This window comes from Canis lupus, chromosome 1, assembly GCF_048164855.1.
Source record: "Canis lupus baileyi chromosome 1, mCanLup2.hap1, whole genome shotgun sequence".
NCBI lineage: Eukaryota > Metazoa > Chordata > Mammalia > Carnivora > Canidae > Canis > Canis lupus.
This window is the reverse complement of record NC_132838.1, coordinates 62424406-62450516: the sequence shown is the minus strand read 5'-3', so window position 1 is coordinate 62450516 and position 26111 is coordinate 62424406. Positions and strand designations below refer to the sequence as shown.

The 26111-nt window shown below is 38.9% G+C and overlaps 1 long non-coding RNA gene across 4 annotated transcripts in view; it reads left to right on the top strand.

The window, feature by feature from the left end:
* LOC140636825 (uncharacterized) overlaps window positions 1-26111 on the top strand; it is a 492878-nt gene that overhangs the window by 212516 nt on the left and 254251 nt on the right. The gene's annotated exons all lie outside the window — the stretch shown is intronic.

Genomic DNA, 26111 nt, shown 5'->3' with positions numbered 1-26111 from the left:
TCAAAAATAAATTAAATTAAATTTGTATTTGAGAGGTTTAGATTTATTTCATACTTTATATCTTTTCCCTTTTTCATGTTTTCTCAATCTGTAGATGTTCTTTGAATATTGATTTGCCATGTTTTAGTAACTATTAAGTACATTAATTTGTCACATTTGAAAAATTTTATTTGATATTTATACAAAATAAGTCACTTATCTAGTATAGAAAATAACTAATTTCAGTTAAATAAGTTTTTGAAATAAATTATGATGACTAGAAGATGATCCAAGTCTGTAGGCTCTGCTTCTTATACTATCATTTGTCAGACAGTGGAATCTCAATAAATGTTATTTGAATGATTAAAAGGTAGATGGGAGGGGGGCAGGGGCAAGATGGTGGAAGAGTAGGGTCCCCAAATCACCTGTCTCCATCAAATTACCTAGAAAACCTTCAAATTATCCTGAAAATCTATGAATTCGGCCTGAGAATTAACGAGAGAACACCTGGAATGCTACAGTGAGAAGAGTTCGAGCTTCTATCAAGGTAGGAAGAGGGGAAAAAAGAAATAAAGGAACAAAAGGCCTCCAAGGGGAGGGGCCCCGTGAGGAGCCGGGCTGAGGCCGGGGCGAGTGTCCCCAGGACAGGAGAGCCCCGTCCCGGAGGAGCAGGAGCTGCACCAACCTTCCCGGGCGGAAAGGGGCTCCCAGGGAGGTGGAGCAGGACCCCAGGAGGGCGGGGATGCCCTCGGGCTCCCGGGGACACTAACAGGCACCTGCGCCCTGGGGAGAGTGCGCCGAGCTCCCTAAGGGCTGCAGCGCGCACGGCGGGACCCGGAGCAGCTCGGGGGGGCTCGGGCGGAGGAAGAGGCTCCGTGTGGAGGGGGCTGCGCGGTTCCAGGAGCAGCACGGAGGGGCTCGGGGGCGGCTCCGCGGAGGGGGCTGCGGCCCGGGAGCGCGAATCCAACAGCGCAGGCTCCGGAGCACAGGGCGCCGGGACACAGCCCAGGATCCGGCCTCCCCCGGGACAGGCAGAGGCCGGGAGGGCCCAGGACAGCGAGGACGCTCCTGCCCCGAGCTGAGCAGATCAGCGGCCCCGCCCCAGAGCCTCCAGGCCCTGCAGACGGAGAGCTCCGGAGTTCCTGCGGGGGCTGAATCCAGGTTTCCAGAGCTGCCCCGCCACTGGGGCTGTTCCTCCTGCGGCCTCACGGGGTAAACAACCCCCACCGAGCCCTGCACCAGGCAGGGGCAGAGCAGCTCCCCCAACTGCTAACACCTGAAAATCAGCACAACAGGCCCCTCCCCCAGAAGACCAGCTAGATGGACAAGGTCCAGGGGAAGCCAAGGGACTTAACGTACACAGAAGCAGAAGATACTCCCCCGTGGTTCTTTTTGTTGTTGTTGTAGTTTTGTTTTGTTTTGTTTTGTTTTGTTTTGCTTTTTGATTTGTTTCCTTCCCCCACCCCTTTTTTTCCTTTCTTTTTCTTTCTCTTTTTCTTCTTTTTCTTTTTTTTCTTCCTTTTTTTTCCTCTTCCTCTTTTCTTTCCTTCTTTCTCTCCTCTCTTTTTCTCCTTTTCCCAATACAACTTGCTTTTGGCCACTCTGCACTGAGCAAAATGACTAGAAGGAAAACCTCACCTCAAAAGAAAGAATCAGAAACAGTCCTCTCTCCCACAGTTACAAAATCTGGATTACAATTCAATGTCAGAAAGCCAATTCAGAAGCACTATTATACAGCTACTGGTGGCTCTAGAAAAAAGCATAAAGGACTCAAGAGACTTCATGACTACAGAATTTAGAGCTAATCAGGCAGAAATTAAAAATCAATTGAGATGCAATCCAAACTAGAAGTCCTAACGACTAGGGTTAATGAGGTGGAAGAACGAGTGAGTGACATAGAAGACAAGTTGATGGCAAAGAGGGAAACTGAGGAAAAAAGAGACAAACAATTAAAAGACCATGAAGATAGATTAAGGGAAATAAACGACAGCCCGAGGAAGAAAAACCTACGTTTAATTGGGGTTCCCGAGGGCGCCGAAAGGGACAGAGGGCCAGAATATGTATTTGAACAAATCATAGCTAATCTGGGAAGGGAAACAGGCATTCAGATCCAGGAAATAGAGAGATCCCCCCCTAAAATCAATAAAAACCATTCAACACCTCGACATCTAATAGTGAAGCTTGCAAATTCCAAAGATAAAGAGAAGATCCTTAAAGCAGCAAGAGACAAGAAATCCCTGACTTTTATGGGGAGGAGTATTAGGGTAACAGCAGACCTCTCCACAGAGACCTGGCAGGCCAGAAAGGGCAGGCAGGATATATTCAGTGTCCTAAATGAGAAGAACATGCAACCAAGAATACTTTATCCAGCAAGGCTCCCATTCAAAATGGAAGGAGAGATAAAGAGCTTCCAAGACAGGCAGGAACTGAAAGAATATGTGACCTCCAAACCAGCTCTGCAAGAAATTTTAAGGGGGACTCTTAAAATTCCCCTTTAAGAAGAAGTTCAGTGGAACAATCCACAAAAACAAGGACTGAATAGATATCATGATGACACTAAACTCATATCTCTCAATAGTAACTCTGAACGTGAACGGGCTTAATGACCCCATCAAAAGGCGCAGGGTTTCAGACTGGATAAAAAAACAGGACCCATCTATTTGCTGTCTACAAGAGACTCATTTTAGACAGAAGGACACCTACAGCCTGAAAATAAAAGGTTGGAGAACCATTTACCATTCAAATGGTCCTCAAAAGAAAGCAGGGGTAGCCATCCTTATATCAGATAAACTAAAATTTACCCCAAAGACTGTAGTGAGAGATGAAGAGGGATACTATATCGTACTTAAAGGATCTATCCAACAAGAGGACTTAACAATCCTCAATATATATGCCCCGAATGCGGGAGCTGCCAAATATATAAATCAATTATTATTTTTTTTTAATTTTTTTTTAATTTATTTATGATAGTTACAGAGAGAGAGAGAGGCAGAGACACAGGCAGAGGGAGAAGCAGGCTCCATGCACCGGGAGCCCGATGTGGGATTCGATCCCGGGTCTCCAGGATCGCGCCCTGGGCCAAAGGCAGGCGCCAAACCGCTGCGCCACCCAGGGATCCCTATAAATCAATTATTAACCAAAGTGAAGAAATACTTAGATAATAATACACTTATACTTGGTGACTTCAATGTAGCTCTTTCTTTTCTTTTTTTTTTTTAAAGATTTTATTTATTTATTCATGATAGTCACACAGAGAGAGACAGAGAGGCAGAGACACAGGCAGAGGGAGAAGCAGGCTCCATGCAGGAGGCCCGACATGGGATCCGATCCCGGGTCTCCAGGACCGCACCCCGGGCCAAAGGCAGGCGCCAAACCGCTGCACCACCCAGGGATCCCAATGTAGCTCTTTCTATACTCGATAGGTCTTCTAAGCACAACATCTCATACCTATCGAGTCTTCGGGGTAAAGGTTCTCCAACCTTTTATTTTCAGGCTGTAGGTGTCCTTCTGTCTAAAATGAGTCTCTTGTAGACAGCAAATAGATGGGTCCTGCTTTTTTATCCAGTCTGAAACCCTGCGCCTTTTGATGGGGTCATTAAGCCCGTTCACGTTCAGAGTTACTATTGAGAGATATGAGGCAGGAAACCACAAATGTTGGAGAGGATGCAGAGAAAAGGGAACCCTCTTACACTGTTGGTGGGAATGTGAACTGGTGCAGCCACTCTGGAAAACTGTGTGGCGGTTCCTCAAAGAGTTAAAAATAGACCTGCCCTACGACCCAGCAATTGCACTGTTGGGGATTTACCCCAAAGAGACAGATGCAATGAAACGCCGGGACACCTGCACCCCTATGTTTCTAGCAGCAATGTCCACAATAGCCAAACTGTGGAAGGAGCCTCGGTGTCCATCGAAAGATGAATGGATAAAGAAGATGTGGTTTATGTATACAATGGAATATTACTGAGCCATTAGAAACGACAAATACCCACCATTTGCTTCGATGTGGATGGAACTGGAGGGTATTATGCTGAGTGAAGTAAGTCAATCGGAGAAGGACAAACATTGTATGTTCTCATTCATGTGGGGAATATAAATAATAGTGAAAGGGAATATAAGGGAAGGGAGATGAAATGTGTGGGAAATATCAGAAAGTGAGACAGAACATAAAGATTCCTAACTCTGGGAAATGAACTAGGGGTGATGGAAGGGGAGGAGGGCGGGGGTGGGGGTGACTGGGTGACGGGCACTGAGGGGGGCACTTGACGGGATGAGCACTGGGCATTATTCTGTATGTTGGCAAATTGAACACCAATAAAAAATAAATTTATTATTAAAAAAAAAGAACACACCATCTTATATGAGTCCAAACCTTCTTTTCTCTTTAACATTAACCTGATAGTACTAATTTTGTAGTTTTGAAGGGCATACAACAAATCAGCCCCTCCTCCTTCAGACTTATATTATTTGAAGTTAACTATATTATTATTTGAAATTAACTATCATTTCTCCTCTTCATCTTTGTTTCTATATACTAAGCATTCCAATGCATCTGAAACCATCCAGTTTCTATCTCAAATATGATACTTAACTGAATACCAAAAAAGTTGACCCCATAAATGCTGTGCCCTTAGTAGTTATAGAGGAAAGTTATTTTTTGTGTGTTTTTAAAAGATTTTATTTATTTATTCATGAGAGACAGCAGAGAGAGAATCAGAGACACAGGCAGAGGGAGAAGCAGGCTCCCTGTGGAGAGCCTGATGCCTGACTTGATCTTAGGACCATGGGATCATGCCCTGAGCCAAAGGCAGATGCTCAACCACTGAGCCACCAGGGATCCCTAGAGGAAAGTTATTTGCTAAAATAATTTCACTGCAGAAATGTAAATAGTAATAATTCCTTACATTTTTCAATCCAAATACTTTTAAGAAATATATATATTTTTTATTTCAGAGAACCCTATGCAGGCCTGACTGATGTTATTCAAAGTCATAGTTGATATTACTTGAGAATGTTTTGACTTTGGAAGTGATAAGGAAGCAAATCCCGAATATTTGACTTCCAGGTTGTGTGACTGATGGTTGAGACAGAGGTGCGTGGGGGAGTGGAAGTATATGCTTTGTAGGGTATTTTTGGTAAAAATATATTTATGTGTCCTTCAAATATTACCTGTAGGTATCATGAAGCTAGATTTTATAACACAAAAAAACTTGTAAATCTTTAATTTATTGAAAAATTATAATAGGTGTTAAGAGATCAGTTCCAATACATAGTCACTTTAGATATCTAGAAGCAAAACTGGGGAACATGGTATAAGGTAGCTAAAATTTTTATGTTATTTCCATGTATATATTATACAGCCAGAAATAACTGGAATCTTGGGAAGCTGACTTTATTCATTGCAGAATGATCCAAATTACACTGAATTGTAAAATAACAATGAGATTTAGAACACATTTGTTTTTACTATGAGACAAGCATTAGAATTTGTATTTGATCACTAATAATTTGGTTGCTTTAATTAGTCTGAATTTTAGTACATCATATACAAATGCTACTTCTTTACAGGTTTTACTAAGGCATTTAATATCATGAAGTCCTATTCTAATAACAACATTCCTGTTCGGCAAAAGCATTTTTTACATGTTTGCTTTTTAAAAAATCTTTGTTCTCAGGGAAAAGAATTTATTAAAACTCTTGGATCTTCTTATCATAAAATTCATTATCAAATCTATTGAATTGTATGTCACTTGGTTTAATAATGTCTTTAGCATATGATTTGCTAATTTACTCTCGGAATCACGAAAACCCTGTAATCTTTGACTGCAGATTCAGATTATTTTGACTAAACAGAATAAATATTTTAGAAAAGATTATATCTTTCCTCATTTGAATTGCCTTGACTTTCCATTGTCTTGTGATTTTTGACCTTTCTAACATTGTAATCTTTTTTATGATTTATTATTCTTTTTTAATAATAAATTTATTTTTATTGGTGTTCAATCTACCAACATACCCAGTGCTCATACCCTCAAGTGCCCCCCTCAGTGCCCGTCACCCAGTCACCCCCACCCCCCCACCCACCTTCCCTTCCACCACCCCTAGTTCGTTTCCCAGAGTTAGGAGTCTTCCATGTTCTGTCTCTCTTTCTGATATTTCCTACCCAATTCTTCTCCCTTCCCCTCTATTCCCTTTCACTATTATTTATATTCCCCAAATGAATGAGAACATACAATGTTTGTCCTTCTCCGATTGACTTACTTCACTCAGCATAATACCTTCCAGTTCCATCCACGTCGAAGCAAATGGTGGGTATTTGTCTTTTCTAATGGCTGAGTAATATTCCATTGTATACATAAACCACATCTTCTTTATCCATTCATCTTTCGATGGATACCGAGGCTCCTTCCACAGTTTGGCTATTGTGGACATTGCTGCTAGAAACATAGGGGTGCAGGTGTCCCGGCGTTTCATTGCATCTGTCTCTTTGGGGTAAATCCCCAGCAGTGCAATTCCTGGGTCGTAGGGCAGGTCTATTTTTAACTCTTTGAGGAACCGCCACACAGTTTTCCAGAGTGGCTGCACCAGTTCACATTCCCACCAACAGTGTAGGAGGGTTCCCTTTTCTCCGCATCCTCTCCAACATTTGTGGTTTCCTGCCTTGTTAATTTTCCCCATTCTCACTGGTGTGAGGTGGTATCTCATTGTGGTTTTGATTTGTATTTCCCTGATGGCAAGTGATGCAGACCATTTTCTCATGTGCGTGTTGGCCATGTCTATGTCTTCCTCTGTGAGATTTCTCTTCATGTCTTTTGCCCATTTCATGATTGGATTGTTTGTTTCTTTGGTGTTGAGTTTAATAAGTTCTTTATAGATCTTGGAAACTAGCCCTTTATCTGATATGTCATTTGCAAATATCATCTCCCATTCTGTAGGTTGTCTTTTAGTTTTGTTGACTGTATCCTTTGCAGTGCAGAAGCTTCTTATCTTGATGAAGTCCCAATAGTTCATTTTTGCTTTTGTTTCTTTTGCCTTCGTGGATGTATCTTGCAAGAAGTTACTGAGGCCGAGTTCAAAAAGGGTGTTGCCTGTGTTCTCCTCTAGGATTTTGATGGAATCTTGTCTCACATTTAGATCTTTCATCCATTTTGAGTTTATCTTTGTGTATGGTGAAAGAGAGTGGTCTAGTTTCATTCTTCTGCATGTGGGTGTCCAATTTTCCCAGCACCATCTATTGAAGAGACTGTCTTTCTTCCAGTGGAAGTCTTTCCAGTCTTTCCTCCTTTATTGAATATTAGTTGACCATAAAGTTCAGGGTCTACTTCTGGGTTCTCTATTCTGTTCCATTGATCTATGTGTCTGTTTTTGTGCCAGTACCACACTGTCTTGATGACCACAGCTTTGTAGTACAACCTGAAATCTGGCATTGTGATGCCCCCAGATATGGTTTTCCTTTTTAAAATTCCCCTGGCTATTCGGGGTCTTTTCTGATTCCACACAAATCTTAAAATAATTTGTTCTAACTCTCTGAAGAAAGTCCATGGTATATTGATAGGGATTGCATTAAATGTGTATATTGCCCTGGGTAACATTGACATTTTCACAATATTAATTCTGCCAATCCATGAGCATGGAATATGTTTCCATCTCTTGGTGTCTTCCTCAATTTCTTTCAGAAGTGTTCTATAGTTTTCAGAGTATAGATCCTTTACCTCTTTGGTTAGGTTTATTCCTAGGTATCTTATGCTTTTGGGTGCAATTGTAAATTGGATTGACTCCTTTATTTCTCTTTCTTCAATTTCATTGTTAGTGTCTAGAAATGCCATTGATTTCTGGGCACTGATTTTGTATCCTGCCACACTGCCAAATTGCTGTAACTAACATTGTAATCTTGAAGCCTGGCTCTGTCACTAAATTAGTAACTTTGGTTAAGTTATTTAATGTACCTGAACAACGGTATAATCTGTATAATGGGGATGAGATCAAAGGTTCTTTAGGAAAATTAAATGAAATCACATATATTGATGGCTCAGCACAGTACCTGGCATCACTTACATACTCAGTAACAGATTTTATTGTTTTATTAATTATTTGTTTTGATATCATAGTTGGTTAGATCATGGTTGTTACCTCTTTAAAATTCTTTCTTGGTAATTTTTGGTATAATAAAAAAAGAAATATATTGTCAAAGTAGCAGCCTGATGATTTTCATATTTATTAAAATGAGTTCAGCCATAGTTCAACTATAAGAACTCTACATACCTTTCCTTAGTAATTTTATAAATCATTCAGAATAATCTGTTTAGGCTTTTTAAACATGAGAAACCTCGCTTACTCAATACTCTGTCACAATCAAGCCACTTATTCATGGGCCTGAGCTTGTCTAAGCTGAATGTATTATACCTTGTATGTCTTACAGAGAAGACAGCCCTAATTTGGAAAATTTTTTCAAAAGACAGAAGACTCCCTTCAAATTCTATGACCTTTAGCAAAGTTGTTATTTTAGACATGGTTAGGACACTCATCAAGGTGTCACTGAGAATGTAGTTGCATATGTACTAAAACTTGTACGATGTTTAGCCTTCAGCCTCAAATATGATCATCTGTCTTGGGTTCCTAAACCTCTAGAAAGATTAAACGATCAATAACTGGGTGAATTCCATTCAGTTTTTTTATCCATATATGTCGTCCTACCTTCCCAAGTCACACAGGGACCTGGTGACTCCAGACCATTTATTCAGCGAATCAACTAGTATGTGAAAGCCAGAATAAGCAAAGAGCAAGAACACAGCAGTGAAGACAGAGATCATCTTTGCCTTTTGAACTTATATTCTAACAGTAATTGAAAACCAAACACCAGCTTAAAAAAGCATAATTGTGGCACCTGTGATGAGTAGAATAAATAATGTAACAAACAACAAGCTGAAATAGAGAATAATGTTGAAGGGTGGTGCAGATGAATAATAATGGTAAGGAATCTCCTTCGAGTAGAAGAAATGCTCGGAATGGGGTATGAAACCCTATACCTAAGAATTGAAAAAAAGGTCAGTCATACAGGGTCTTGTGTAAAAGTTTTAGAACTTATTCTAAGTGTAACCAGAAATCACTGAAGAGTTTTATATTTGAAGTAATGTTACTTATGTTTTAAGATCACTTTAAGATTTTCTCTATATAAAAACTTGTTTAAGCAAAAAAGCCTTTTTTGATAAATTTAATTTTTTTTTCCGTTTTGGAAATAATGCCATTGCTCAGAGTCAGTTTGATAAATAAATATTGGACTTCTGTCACATAACATGTCATTGTGCCAGACATGGATGTTGTAAAGGTGAGTGAAAAATGGCCTGTATGTTTGTCTATTACCTTATTCTAATTGTTGAAATCCTATATGTGTTGCTTTTTTGCTATGTCTGTAAAATCATCTAAATTTCAAAACCAAATAGCATACTAGAATTATACTACTTCTTCACAAGTCCAGTACCTTTACCCCTGTGATACTCAGAGAGGAATGTTGCTAGCATCAAAATCAAGGGTATTTTCTTTTCTAATACTCTTCCACATTTTAGTTTACTTTGTATTTTAACCATGACAGACTCATACAACTTTTTTTTTTTCTCCCAGAGTTTCAGGTCTTTTCCCTCCTAGTGAAAGATAATCTGTCTTTACACTATTCTAGAGTTTTCCATTCTTTTAATCTGGTAATACATTGCATGGACACTTTTTTCTTTTTTTCTGGAGACAGACTATCCCTGAACCCACCAGTGCCCTTCTCCAATCTGAACTAGCTGGGATCTATATTGTCTGCCCAGCTTATATGCAAACACTTCCCCTTCCCTGGTTCCTGAGTTCTTCCCTCTTGGATCTTAGATCTTCTACTTTCATAGTTTTCTCCCACACCTTACTAGAGTCACATCTTAAACAATTTCTCAAGAAAAAGTGCATGGAGAGTAAGCCTTCTCAATCCTTGCATGTATGAAAATATTTCTATTTAGCTTTCACACTGAGTTGACAATTTTGGCTGAGCATAGAATCATAAACTCAAAATCTTTTCCCCTCAGAACTTTACAAGTATCACTCCAACACCTCCACTGATTCAAAGCAGGGTTCCTCATTCTTTCTCCTCATCATCTCTCTGGTAAATTTTGGAATCTTGTGTTTATTCTTTGTGTGTGGAAAGTTCATAATGATGTAATTTTCACGTATCCTGGCCAGGCTAGGGTAAGCATTTCCAGTCAGAACACATTTTGTTTCTTTAGTTCCAGGAAATTTCATTTTATTACTTTTGGATCATTTATTCCCCTTCACATTTTTTGTTCTCTTCTGGGACTCCTATCTAGTGAGACATTCAGACACTGGACTTTTTGGAGTAATCCTCTATTTCTCTTATCTTTTTCTTTTTTATATTTTCACTTTTTTTCTTTATATATATTGGAAGACTTCACCAATTTTGTCTTCTAGCTCTTCATTAAACCATATATTGGCAATCTTTCACTTTTTTTTTAATTTTCACAAGCTCCTTCTGTTTTCTCTATTCACTCTTTTTTTAAATTATTCTCTTGGTTATATAAATATAACTTTGCAATTTCTCTAAAAATAGTAATTATAGATTTTAATATTTTCTTTTGTTCCCCAAATTATCTCTGCTTGCTCTTGATTTGTTAATTATGATCTTTCTCTTACATGCTGCTGGTTTTACTCACATGCCTAATTATCTCTACATGTCTATTTTTAATAACCAATGAATAGACTGATGATTCAAAGCGGGTAGTTTCCTCTGTTGTTGAGTTTATACATCTATTTTTGAAAGGGAAGGAAGAGCTTTCCAGTCACTAGCCAGAGCCTGTCCAACAGCACATTTCAAATTAGAGTACAGATGAGAAGTCTGCCTGGAAGTTAGGATTCCCAGATGTTAAGATAAACAGGGTTTTAACCTAGACAACTAAAATCTACCTCAGACCACTTCAGTGGTTCCTCAGAAAATTGCTGAGAAAATTTCAGTTACTCTAGAGAAAGACCTTTGCTATATTTTTTGCATGTGGGTAAATCCCAACTCAGTCATTAGCACATAGGCATGGGCAGGTGGAAAGGGCAGGACCAGAATAAAAGTTCCAGGAAAATACTTTCAAAGGCTCTGATTTCAACTCCATTCCTCACTCCCCAAGTTTTTCACCAGAAGATTACCTTCTTCTTCCCTTGCAGCCCTGACAATAGAGGGCTCTGGACCATAGCTTCTTTTGTTCCGTTTAGTCATCCCTTCATATCCATCTGCCTTCTGCTGCCCAGAAATACGGTCCATTGTTGCCCTGCTAAAGAGCATGTGTAATGGGAAATAGTGTTGCAGTCATCTTTGGAAAATATAATCTGCCACATTAATAAATACTACAGAAATAGCTACTAGTCAATTTCAGAAGAGCATGAAATGGGGCAGGTGTTGGGGAAGGGGAGGGGTACAGACAGAAACAACTCATTTTAATTCTATATTTCCAGCTCAAGAATTGAGTTAAAACATACTTATTCAGAGACATTTATTCAGAATATAAGCTTTCCTAATGTTGAAATCTTACCCATGTATTTGATACCCTTTATTTTCTGCTCTTTATATTCATTAAGACATTAAAGATATTGTAAAAAAAAAAAAGCCAGTTCCTCTATTCAATTCAATTTAAAGAATATTTACTGATATTGGGACGCCTGGGTGGCTCAGCGGTTGAGCCTCTGCCTTTGGCTCAAGGTGTGATCCTGGAGTCCTGGGATTGAATCTCGCGTCGGTCCCCCTGCATGGAGCCTGCTTCTCCCTCTGCCTATGTCTCTGCCTCTCTCTGTGTCTCTCATGAATAAAATAAAATCTTTAAAAAAATATATTTACTGATATTGACTCTATTCCAAATGTGCTCATAAATTCTATATTGTCTCCTCTTCCACTCAAAAAGGAGTAGTCCTTGATTTAAACATACAATCCACTTTGTAGCTTTTTTCTGCTTATAATATTGTATGTTTTATGATGTAATTGTAAGGTATATGAAGTAAGGTCTCCCATTGTTATATGCCACCTAATGCCCAACACTTAATAAATATTTGTTGTATTATTTAGTTTTTCTCAGAAACTTAGGACCTAGATATTATACCTTTTAGTGAGAGAAGAATTCCTCAGGCATATTTACCTTTGTTTTAACCAAAATCCTTAAAAATGTGGTTATATGATTTTTCAAACTACAGAATATAAGTTCAGTGAAATGAAAGCAGTCTCCTGGACTATGAAGGGAAAAATGACTTAAGAAGCCAGTCAACAAAATCATAAGATCAAAAAATTATTAGGAACAATAGCCTGAACTTCTAAAAGCACAGTAGTATACATCCATTTAGAATATTCAGTGTAGGACAAACAAGCAATATGAGACTTGAAATTCATAATCATGGCATTATGGCATTACATCTAAGTACAGGAATTAGGGGGTCCAAATACTTAGGTTCAAACCCCAGCTCCTCAATTTAATGACCACATAGCTTTGCAGATGCTGTTTTTTTCTATCTGGCTTTTGTTTCCCCATATTTAAAAAGAGAATAATAATGACTGAGTCTTATAGTAAAATTCAATAAATGTTATTACCATATGCTTTAGTCTTCTACATCAAAATTACTTTAGATACTTTCAATTTAAGAAAAGTATAACTAGCATTCTAGAAAGATTTCCACCTAAAATAAATCAAAAAGAAAACAAATAAAAACGGATGTGTGAGAAGAAACTGATGTTCATATAATCCCTAACATTTTTAAGCAGCTGCTGTATCCCAGGCACTACTATAGGAATTAAGTATGAATTTCCTCATTAAAAACAACACTATCATAGGTATTCTTATCTTCCTTCTATATAAGAGAAAACAAAGATTCAGAGATAATGCCCATCTACTTTTTTAAAATTTATTTTTTATTGGTGTTCAATTTACCAACATACAGAATAACCCCCAGTGCCCTTCACCCATTCACTCCCACCCCCCGCCCTCCTCCCCTTCTACCACCCCTAGTTCGTTTCCCAGAGTTAGCAGTCTTTACGTTCTGTCTCCTTTTCTGATATTTCCCACACATTTCTTCTCCCTTCCCTTATATTCCCTTTCACTATTATTTATATTCCCCACATGAATGAGAACATATAATGTTTGTCCTTCTCCGACTGACTTACTTCACTCAGCATAATACCCTCCAGTTCCATCCATGTCGAAGCAAATGGTGGGTATTTGTCATTTCTAATGGCTGAGTAATATTCCATTGTATACATAAACCACATTTTCTTTATCCATTCATCTTTCGATGGACACCGAGGCTCCTTCCACAGTTTGGCTATTGTGGACATTGCTGCTAGAAACATAGGGGTGCAGGTGTCCTGGCGTTTCGTTGCATCTGTATCTTTGGGGTAAATCCCCAACAGTGCAATTGCTGGGTCATAGGGCAGGTCTATTTTTAACTCTTTGAGGAACCTCCACACAGTTTTCCAGAGTGGCTGCACCAGTTCACATTCCCACCAACAGTGTAAGAGGGTTCCCTTTACTCCGCATCCTCTCCAACATTTGTTGTTTCCTGCCTTGTTAATTTTCCCCATTCTCACTGGTGTGAGGTGGTATCTCATTGTGGTTTTGATTTGTATTTCCCTGATGGCAAGTGATGCGGAGCATTTTCTCATGTGCATGTTGGCCATGTCTATGTCTTCCTCTGTGAGATTTCTCTTCATGTCTTTTGCCCATTTCATGATTGGATTGTTTGTTTCTTTGGTGTTGAGTTTAATAAGTTCTTTATAGATCTTGGAAACTAGCCCTTTATCTGATACGTCATTTGCAAATATCATCTCCCATTCTGTAGGTTGTCTTTTAGTTTTGTTGACTGTATCCTTTGCAGTGCAGAAGCTTCTTATCTTGATGAAGTCCCAATAGTTCATTTTTGCTTTTGTTTCTTTTGCCTTCGTGAATGTATCTTGCAAGAAGTTACTGAGGCCGAGTTCAAAAAGGGTGTTGCCTGTGTTCTCCTCTAGGATTTTGATGGAATCTTGTCTCACATTTAGATCTTTCATCCATTTTGAGTTTATCTTTGTGTATGGTGAAAGAGAGTGGTCTAGTTTCATTCTTCTGCATGTGGGTGTCCAATTTTCCCAGCACCATCTATTGAAGAGACTGTCTTTCTTCCAGTGGATAGTCTTTCCTCCTTTATCGAATATTAGTTGACCATAAAGTTCAAGGTCCACTTCTGGGTTCTCTATTCTGTTCCATTGATCTATGTGTCTGTTTTTGTGCCAGTACCACACTGTCTTGATGACCACAGCTTTGTAGTATAACCTGAAATCTGGCATTGTGATGCCCCCAGATATGGTTTTCTTTTTTAAAATTCCCCTGGCTATTTGGGGTCTTTTCTGATTCCACACAAATCTTAAAATAATTTGTTCTAACTCTCTGAAGAAAGTCCATGGTATAATGATAGGGATTGCATTAAATGTGTATATTGCCCTGGGTAACATTGACATTTTCACAATATTAATTCTGCCAATCCATGAGCATGGAATATTTTTCCATCTCTTTGTGTCTTCCTCAATTTCTTTCAGAAGTATTCTATAGTTTTGAGGGTATAGATCCTTTACCTCTTTGGTTAGGTTTATTCCTAGGTATCTTATGCTTTTGGGTGCAATTGTAAATTGGATTGACTCCTTAATTTCTCTTTCTTCAGTCTCATTGTTAGTGTATAGAAAAGCCACTGATTTCTGGGCATTGATTTTGTATCCTGCCACACTACCGAATTGCTGTATGAGTTCTAGCAATCTTGGGGTGGAGACTTTTGGGTTTTCTATGTAGAGTATCATGTCATCGGCGAAGAGGGGGAGTTTGACTTCTTCTTTGCCAATTTGAATGCCTTTAATGTCTTTTTGTTGCCTGATTGCTGAAGCTAGGACTTCCAGTACTATGTTGAATAGCAGTGGTGAGAGTGGACATCCCTGTCTTGTTCCTGATCTTAGGGGAAAGGCTCCCAGTGCTTCCCCATTGAGAATGATATTTGCTGTGGGCTTTTCATAGATGGCTTTTAAGATGTCGAGGAATGTTCCCTCTATCCCTACGCTCTGAAGAGTTTTGATCAGGAATGGATGCTCTATTTTGTCAAATGCTTTCTCTGCATCTAATGAGAGGACCATATGGTTCTTGGTTTTTCTCTTGCTGATATGATGAATCACATTGATTGTTTTACAAGTGTTGAACCAGCCTTGTGTCCCAGGGATAAATCCTACTTGGTCATGGTGAATAATTTTCTTAGTGTACTGTTGGATCCTATTGGCTAGTATCTTGTTGAGAATTTTTACATCCATGTTTATCAGGGATATTGGTCTGTAATTCTCCTTTTTGGTGGGGTCTTTGTCTGGTTTTGGAATTGAGGCGATGCTGGCCTCATAGAATGAATTTGGAAGTACTCCATCTCTTTCTATCTTTCCAAGCAGCTTTAGTAGAATAGGTATGGTTTCTTCTTTAAACGTTTGATAGAATTCCCCTGGGAAGCCATCTGGCCCTGGGCTTTTGTGTCTTGGGAGGTTTTTGATGACTGCTTCAATTTCCTCCCTGGTTATTGGCCTGTTCAGGTTTTCTATTTCTTCCTGTTCCAGTTTTGGTAGTTTGTGGCTTTCCAGGAATGCGTCCATTTCTTCTAGATTGCCTAATTTATTGGCGTATAGCTGTTCATAATATGTTTTTAAAATCGTTTGTATTTCCTTGGTGTTGGTAGTGATCTCTCCTTTCTCATTCATGATTTTATTGAGTCTTATCTCTCTTCTTTTTAATAATGCTGGCTAATGGTTTATCTATCTTATTAATTCTTTCAAAGAACCAACTCCTGGTTTTGTTGATCTGTTCCACAGTTCTTCTGGTCTTGATTTCGTTGAGTTCTGCTCGAATCTTTATTAGCTCTCTTCTTATCCTGGGTGTAGGATCTATTTGCTGTTTTTTCTCTAGCTCCTTTATGTGTAAGGTTAGCTTTTGTATTTGAGTTCTTTCCAGTTTTTGAATGGATGCTTGTATTGCGATGTATTTCCCCCTTAGGACTGCTTTTGCTGCATCCCAAAGATTTTGAACGGTTGTATCTTCATTCTCATTAGTTTCCATGAATCTTTTTAATTCTTCCTTAATTTCCTGGTTGACCCTTTCATCTTTTAGCAGGATGGTCCTTAACCTCCACGTGTTTGAGGTCCTTCCAAACTTCTTGTTGTGATTTAGTTCTAATTTCAAGGCATTATGGTCTGAGAATATGCAGGGGACGATCCCAATGTTTTGGTATCGGTTCAGACCCGATTTGTGACCCAGTATGTGGTCTATTCTGGAGAAAGTTCCATGTGCACTTGAGAAGAATGTGTATTCAGTTGAGTTTGGATGTAAAGTTCTGTAGATATCTGTGAAATCCATCTGGTCCAGCGTATCATTTAAAGCTCTCGTTTCTTTGGAGATGTTGTGCTTAGAAGACCTATCGAGTATAGAAAGAGCTAGATTGAAGTCACCAAGTATAAGTGTATTATTATCTAAGTATTTCTTCACTTTGGTTATTAATTGATTTAAATATTTAGGAGCTCCCACATTCGGGGCATATATATTGAGGATTGTTAAGTCCTCTTGTTGGATAGATCCTTTAAGTATGAGATAGTATCCCTCTTCATCTCTTACTACAGTCTTTGGGATAAACTTTAATTGATCTGATATGAGGATGGCTACCCCTGCTTTCTTTTGAGGACCATTTGAATGGTAAATGGTTCTCCAACCTTTTATTTTCAGGCTGTAGGTGTCCTTCTGTCTAAAATGAGTCTCTTGTAGACAGCAAATAGATGGGTCCTGCTTTTTTATCCAGTCTGAAACCCTGCGCCTTTTGATGGGGTCATTAAGCCCGTTCACATTCAGAGTTACTATTGAGAGATATGAGTTTAGTGTCATCATGATATCTATTCAGTCCTTGTTTTTGTGGATTGTTCCACTGAACTTCTTCTTAAAGGGGAATTTTAAGAGTCCCCCTTAAAATTTCTTGCAGAGCTGGTTTGGAGGTCACATATTCTTTCAGTTGCTGCCTGTCTTGGAAGCTCTTTATCTCTCCTTCCATTTTGAATGGGAGCCTTGCTGGATAAAGTATTCTTGGTTGCATGTTCTTCTCATTTAGGACCCTGAATATATCCTGCCTGCCCTTTCTGGCCTGCCAGGTCTCTGTGGAGAGGTCTGCTGTTACCCTAATACTCCTCCCCATAAAAGTCAGGGATTTCTTGTCTCTTGCTGCTTTAAGGATCTTCTCTTTATCTTTGGAATTTGCAAGCTTCACTATTAAATGTCGAGGTGTTGAATGGTTTTTATTGATTTTTTTTGGTGGGGGGGGAATCTCTCTATTTCCTGGATCTGAATGCCTGTTTCCCTTCCCAGATTAGGAAAGTTTTCAGCTATGATTTGTTCAAATACATATTCTGGCCCTCTGTCCCTTTCGGCGCCCTTGGGAACCCCAATTAAACTTAGGTTTTTCTTCCTCGGGCTGTCGTTTATTTCCCTTAATCTATCCTCATGGTCTTTTAATTGTTTGTCTGTCTCTGTTTTCCTCAGTTTCCTTCTTTGCCATCAACATGTCTTCTTTGTCACTCACTCGTTCTTCCACCTCGTTTACCCTCATCGTTAGTACTTCTAGTTTGGATTGCATCTCATTCAATTGATTTTTAATTTCTGCCTGATTGAATCTAAATTCTGCAGTCATGAAGTCTCTTGAGTCCTTTATGCTTTTTTCTAGAGCCACCAGTAGCTGTATAATAGTGCTTCTGAATTGGCTTTCTGACATTGAATTGTAATCCAGATTTTGTAACTCTGTGGGAGAGAGGACTGTTTCTGATTCTTTCTTTTGAGGTGAGGTTTTCCTTCTAGTCATTTTGCTCAGTGCAGAGTGGCCAAAAAGAAGTTGTATTGGGAAAAGGAGAAAAAGAGAGAGAAAGAAGGAAAGAAAAGAGAAAAAGAAAAAAGAAAAAAAATAAAAAAGAAGAAAAAGAGAAAGAAAAAGAAAGAAAGGAAAAAAAGGGTGGGGGAAAGCAAACAGAAATCAAAAAGAAAAAAAACAAAAAACAAAAAACAAAACCACAGGGTAGTATCTTATGATTCTGTATACTTTAAGTCCCTTGACTTCCCCTGGAACTTCTCCGTCTAGTTGGCCTTCTGGGGGAAGGGCCTGTTGTGCTGATTTTCAGGTGTTAGCACTTGGGGGAGCTGCTCTACCCCCTGCCTGGTGCAGGGCTCAGTGGGGGTTGTTTACCCCGTGATGCCCCAGGAGCAACAGCGCTAGTGGCGGGGCCAGCTCTGGAGCCCTGGATTCAGCCCCCGCAGTAACTCCGGAGCTCTCCGTCTGCAGGGCCTGGAGGCTCCGGGGCGGGGCCGCTGATCTGCTCAGCTGGGGCAGGAGCGTCCTCGCTGTCCTGGGCCCTCCCGGCCTCTGCCTGTCCCGGGGGAGGCCGGATCCTGGGCTGTGTCCCGGCGCCCTGTGCTCCGGGGCCTGTGCTGTTGGATTCGCACTCCCGGCCCGCAGCCCCCTCCGCGGAGCCGCCCCCGAGCCCCTCCGAGCTGCTCCTGGAACCGCGCAGCCCCCTATGCATGGAGCCTCTTCCTCCGCCCGAGCCCCCCCGAGCTGCTCCGGGTCCCGCCGTGCGCGCTGCAGCCCTTAGGGAGCTCGGCGCACTCTCCCGGGGCGCAGGTGCCTGTTAGTGTCCCCGGGAGCCCGAGGGCATCCCCGCCCTCCTGGATCCTGCTCCACCTCCCTGCGAGCCCCTTTCCACCTGGGAAGGTTGGTGCAGCTCCTGCTTCTCCGGGACGGGGCTCTCCTGTCCTGGGGACACTCGCCCTGGCCTCAGCCCGGCTCCTCGTGCGGCCCCTCCCCCTTGGAGGCCTTTTGTTTCTTTATTTCTTTTTCGGTCTTCCTACCTTGATAGAAGCGCGAACTCTTCTCACTATAGCGTTCCAGGTGTTCTCTCTTTTAATCTCAGGCCGAATTACTAGATTTTCAGGATGATTTGCAGATTACCTAGGTAATTTGGTGGGGACAGGTGATTTGGTGACCCTACTCTTCCGCGGTCTTGCCCCTCCCCTCCAAGATGGTGTGTTCTAATTAATCAGAGTTGACCAGCAGACTGTCATGCATTGACAGAAGGTAAGTTTTATCTTACCTCAAGAAGAGGCTCATTGGTAATTTCTCAGAAGTGTTCTAGGAGGAGCTTAACTGTAGAGATTTGGTTGGATCAAATGACTGTTAATAATCTTACTGTTGTCCCAGAAAGGACCAGAAAATGGTGCAAGGAAGACTTAAAACAGTGTGGACACAGTTATCTCCCAGCCAAGAGAGAGAGACCTCACTTTCCAGGGGAATTGTTCCTTATAGGGAGCAATTTGATGATCAGATATATAGAAAAGTGAAAACCTCTCAGTGCATTCCATTTATTTATTCACTCATTCACCACTTCATCAATATAACAGTATTTTTGGAGTGCCCATTATGTGAAAACACTGTGATGACAGCAAACTTGGAAGGAGTCCAGATGTAGCTTGAGTACTCATGGTATCTAAAAGGAGGCTACAGTGATAAGTCAATAGAAAGGAGAATAATAATGTGTTGGAGGTACGTGGTTGAGAAGTGCGGGTGATTTGGGAGAGATTTGATAAGAAAGAAATGTCACAAAAACATTAGCCAATTTATTCTTTCCTCTCTCCCTTTCTCCTTCTTTCTCTCTTTTTTCCCCCTTCCTCCCCCCACCCCTTTAGTTAGTCTGGCCTATGTCCAGTTGGGACAATAAACGTTTTCATCAGTCTTTTCTTATATACCAACTGGCATGGACTATTTTCCATGAACCCCTGCTGAGAGTAGCTTGGCCATTCATTTATAATAGCATCTCTTATCCATTATATTAAAGACATTTATAGTAATATACTCTCAAAATAGGATTTGGGTAAAGTTTATTGTTCTATTACTCAAAAAACCCCACCACAGTAGTGGTTTACACAGAATAAATACTCCATATTTGTTGAATATATTAATTAATGAACAAAGAATACTGAATATTTACCATATTTGTTATGTAATATTTTGTACTTTAATGTATCAGTGTCTCATCTAATAACCCTGTGAGTTATTATTATTCTTTCTAATCTTTGTATAATTTTAGTATTCAAAATAGAATTTTGACCAAAATAAGGTAAATGTGTTCAGTCATGTATCGGGAATAATTCAGTTCAAGGCTTAAATCTATTCTCAAAGGACTTTGTGGCAGGCCAGGTAGTATTAAATATATTTTGTAATGTGGCAAAATGGGGCTTAGGCAGAATCGTACTCCACATCAAACAGCCTTAACTGTTTGGATTTTAATTCTTTTAACCTCAAAATCACTTATTTTTCCACAATAAACGGTCTTTAATGCGTATCCTTTTGTTGAGAGTTTTGCTAATTGAAGTATCTGAGAAGGAGACATACAGGATAAGCATATTATTTCTTTTTCCAAGAACCACACAGAGTATACCTAACTGGCTTCCGAGTATGGTACAGAACTGCAAGTCTATTTTCAACGTTTGGTAGTTCAGACATTCTGTTTCTTGACAGAAACAAAAATTAAAAAAAAAATCTTAAAAGAAAATTGAAGGTTGTACTGATTTTTAATAAAATGCTTTTCAAAAATACATATTCCTTACCTTTTCTGGGCTTAGTTTCCTTATTTGTAAAGAGAAGACAATTGGATTATATGGTATCTAAGTTCCTGCCAAGAGCAGGCTTATTTCACTATCATGAAGAAAGTTCTTATATTTTTTCCTCCAGCTATTAGTAGCTTGTTTTCTTCTTTCTTTTCATCACTCTGATTGCAGACAGTTTTCCAGCGTGATACATTAGTATATGAGAGCTTGTAGAGATAGCTTCCAAAATACTTATAAGGTTATACATCTTCCTATATAATGACACTCATTTTGTTAACTGTTGTTAGAAATTTGGGGAAAGGGGATCCCTGGGTGGCGCAGCGGTTTAGCGCCTGCCTTTGGCCCAGGGCATGATCCTGGAGACCCGGGATCGAATCCCACGTCGGGCTCCCGGTGCATGGAGCCTGCTTCTCCCTCTGCCTATGTCTCTGCCTCTCTCTCTCTCTCTCTGTGACTATCATAAATAAATAAAAATTTAAAAATAAATAAATAAAAAGAAATTTGGGGAAAGAGGATTTTAAAACCAAGAGTCATTAGTTATTCCACAGTCTGCTTCACATTGATGTGTCATTTTTAGGTGTTCATACTTATCTCTTTCTGAAGTGGGCAGAAATTATATTCTCTTATTTGTATCTCTGAAACATATCACTTCATAGTGAAAGACATGCTGGTGACATCTTGCTGACAGGAAGAATGGTCTGTGTCAGCAATAACAACCGCGTTCCTCTTCCCTGACCCTACCATTTATCTTCTGGGTGCCACCTCTCATACTGTCATACCTTCTATAGGCTTGCTGGGGAAATTTTAAAATGACTATTGTGTCAATTTTCTCATGTGGTGAGTATATCCAGACTGCTACACTTGTCAAGTATAGAAAATGGCACTTGCAATAGCCCAGAAGTCACCCCTGTTCTGACTCAGTGGTGGCCCACAGCACAGACTAAAACACGTGAGAACTGCTGCTTGTCACGGGAAGATACGCATTTTCTAAAGAAAGAAAACTATCTTGGAACTTCTGAATATGACAACCTTTCCTGTTCACACTCAGTAAACACATTAGCTGGATCCATCTGATTGTCAATTAGCAGTGCTTTTGCCAGGAATGCTGGCATCGATGCTGTTTTTAGCACTGAAAAATCCTGTGGGAGAAATGAGGAATTTAGCACATTGTAGGTATTATGATTCCTGAGTGTCTGACACTGGTATTCTCAGAACCATTATAATTAACTTTTCAATCAGAAAAACTGACTTTTGCTGTTGGATTTCAAGAGGAGGCCCTTTGAAAAAAACTAAAATAAAGGTTTGGATTGAATCTACTTTCTGAGGCAAATCACATCTCACATTACTGGGCGCTTGGACTGAGGAGCTCATAGGGCAAATGAGGCCAAGGTCAGCAGGCTTTAGACATCATGGGCCAAGTGCCATCTTGTAAGAAATTATTTTCTCCCTGGTTATAGCCTATGCCTCTGGCCCTGACTTGCTCTCTCATCAAGAAATAGTGTTTGTCCTGACAGAAGGGAGACCATAAAAGAGATCATGAATGACGGGGAAAATCATCATACTCCTGAAATAAAGCAGAGAGCTAGACTAAATATGGATTTGTAGTTTCTCCATTACATTGAGCCACACAAAATTGCCATTTTGTTAGTCAAAAAGGTAAAATGACAGCAATTTCATATGGATTGACATTATTATTATTATTATTTTTTTTATTTATTTATTTTTTTTTACTATAATACAGGAAGGAGGATTTAGAGAATTCTACTAGTCTGGAGGTCAGATTCTTTTTCATGCAAACATGACTTCCTCAAAGCTAAATAATCAGATCTATGATATTTTAAATACAGGGTAATCTAAAAGAAGATTTTAGGATAAACAGGATGAAAAATCTATTAAAATTTTTTTCTCTCTTATTTAAACCAGTTAGTTATTGGGGCAATATCATGTGGGTATTACAACATTTAGAGCCAGGATGGAAGAGTTCAAATTGTAGCTTTACAGATGTTAACTTCACATTGGACAGGTTACTTACTCTGTGATTTAGTTGCCTTACCTTTAAAATAGGAATGATAATAGTTCCCATCTAATAAAAATGCTGAAAAGATTAAATGAGTTAATCCACATAATACATTTTGGATGGCACTCAACAAATGTTAGCTATTATAAATATAGTTACTTATAATTACAATACCAAATGACACTATGAAATAAATGAATTAGAAATGCAGATCTATGTGTTTCTGAGGTAGATTTTGAGTCTAGAGCAACAGAGCCCAGTACTATATTTTAGTACAGACCAGTAGTGTTGAGTAAGCTCATGTGCTTGTTGGATGATAACATTATCAAAGATACTGAGACATTTCACATGATGAACTTTAGAAGAGCCAAGAACTCCAGCAAGCTCTAAAGATAGATCATCAGCCTGCATAGAATTGATCTCTTGCTGGCTTACAGATCAAAAGTGTAATGACCTTACAGTGAGCTTTTTAGAAGATAAGTGAGATTGCACGAGGACGATGTTACTGACTGTGGGTCATGATGTTCTCACTTCTATCAAATCTTTGGTGTCTGAAATTTTGTCACATGATTCCTGTCACCAAGAAAAAGAGGCCTCCTCTCTCATCTAAGAATTGTGTGAGGCTCAAGAAATACATGACAACCAAGTTTTCATTTGAGCAGGGTGAGAGATAAGTTCTCAATATCCCACTAAGGGATGAGATACCTGAGATAATAGTGTTCATGGTTGAATGACTGATAAAAATACAGGGAGGCAAAAGCCAAAAGCTAAGCAGATGTAAAGTGATATCTCACCATGGTTTCAAATTAAATTTTCCTGATGATTAGTGATGTTGAGCATATTTTCATGTCTGTTTTTCGTCTGTATCTGCTTAGGAAAAATGTATATTCAGGTCCTCTGCTCATTTTTAAATGGATTGTTTTATTGGTGTTGAGTTGTATAAGTTCTTTATATATTTTGGATATTAACTCCTTATCCATATATCATTTGGATATTAACTCCTTATCAGATATATCATTTCGTCTATTCAGTAGATTTTCTTTTTGTTTTATTGATGGTTTCCTTCATTGTGCAAAAGCTTTTTATTTTGATATAGTCCCAGTAGTTTAATTTTGGTTAAATACAAAGAACTAACTGGTGCTTACCAGAGGGGGGTGGGTGGGTAGGGGGATGGGTGACATAGGTTTAAGGGGATTAAGAGTATACTTATTTTGATGAGCACTGAGAATATCTGAAATTGTTGATTCCTTGTATTGTACACCTGAAGCTAATATAACACTGTTAATTATACTTGAATGAAAAAAACAAAAAAACCCCAAAACACCAGACAGAATTATCAGGGCAGTGGGCCTCTACCATTTCCTTCTTCCACTGACAACCATGGAGGTCATGGGTAGAATGACCAGGACTTCCAGAAAAGGGAATCCCTTTCACACCATATTTAGTAATAGATTTGAAGTGAAAGGTCTGTGGTAATTGTTTTACTCTGATGATGTTAAGGAGAGTGGATGGTTGTACAAACTCTCATAACCTCCCTGTTCTCTCTCATGGACTCAAATTTGTTCGTTCTGACAATTCCACAACCCTGGTTAACTATCCAATTACTCTTCGCTAAATCAAAGTAATTGAACATTACTGGAAAAGAAGACACTAACTGGTTTCACGTTAAATTCACAATATCTTTCAGATGGGCACTCAATACTGCCTTACATTTCTATGAAATTTCCCTTTCTTTTAGGATTCGTAGAATGTGTTGTGATGAATCCCTTTCATCCTTCATTTTGGTAATTTATGCTCTTTCACCTTTTTTGTTGATCAGTCGAGCTAGGGGCTTATCAATTTTGTTGACCTTTACAACGAACTATCGTTTCACCTTGTTAAATATCCCTCCTATTTGTTTTCATTATCTATATTATAGCCTTATGTTAACCTATTTGGGGTTTACCTTGGTTTTTTTTTTTTTTTTTTCTGACTTAAGGAATCTCAGATCATTGAATTTTAGAGGTTCTCAAACCTTTTGGTCTCAAGATTAAATTGCATTTTTTAAAAACTGTGGACAACCTCAAAAAGCTTTAGTGAATTATATCTATGACTATTAATATTACATTCCACATAAAATTAAAACAAATGTTATAGTTAAAAATGGCAATAATAAACCTATTATACGTTAACAAAGTGACATTTATGAAAAAATAACCATTTTCAAAAAATATTAATGAGAAATGGAATTGCAAAACTATATATATATTGTCTAGCTTCAGGAGACAGCTGGATTCTTATTCCTGTTTTTGTATTCAGTCTATTGAAATATACTGTTTTGGTTGGAATTTATGAAGAAAATTCAGCCTCACACAAAATATATAGTTGGAAAGGGAAGGATTTATTTTAAAAGCTTTTTCAGATAAATGTGGATCTTCTCCTTAATACTACCCTAAAACTCAACAAATCGTAGTTTTTCAAAAGTTAGTTGTATGTAGAATCTGTGAAACCATGGCTATGAACTTTTCATACTCTCTCATATTAAAATCTACTGATCTACCTTGAATTTGACTGGACCTTTAGATCTTTTGTGTGTTAGTGTGTGTGTGTGTGTGTGTGTGTGTGTATACATATATAGCATGTATATGTATATAGTAGTAACATGATGCATTGGTAATTAGAAGACTCAATTCATGGAGTTATGCAAATCTTCCAAAGATTAATACATTTCATTATACAATGTAAAAAATCTATTTGTTAATATCACCACTGATTTCAGATTAGTCTTTCAACATCTGGTATTTGGAATTCATCAAATTCACTGTGGCACATAACTGGTTTCCCAACATTTTAAATTTTGTTATTGGTAACACATAGTGTCACTTGTTTTCCTTAAAATGACAAGCTCACTTCATTTATATTTGACAACATGCCTTCCAGACACTCAAGTTGAATTAACCATTCCTTGTCATTATTTCAAGTAAGAACAATCCCATGAAAAATGTGGCTAAGTCATCTTACGACTCTAACAACTATACAGGTGCTTTTCCTCAAGACTGTCATTATACTTTGATATGTAGCTGAACTGCCTTATCTGTCACACAAAACAGTGAAAATCTGTGCACACCAGGGTTTAGATTTAATAAAATCAATATTTCTACTACTTTATTAATGATACTCTTACATAATAAACTGGCTTTTTTTTCCTTCACTGCTAGTAATGGTACAGAATATAATGGCCACTACTGGAGTTTGGTGCCATTGCCTTGATTTCTGCTAAGACACCAGCAATTATACCCACTATTGCTTTTGCACCATTAGCGCGAATGTAACAAGTTGAAAAAACACAAATAATAGCATAGCATTATAATGAAAGTAGTTTTCCTGAAGTGTCTTTAAAGCTCCCAGATTTCTATGGACCGTACTTTGACAATCTCTGGCCT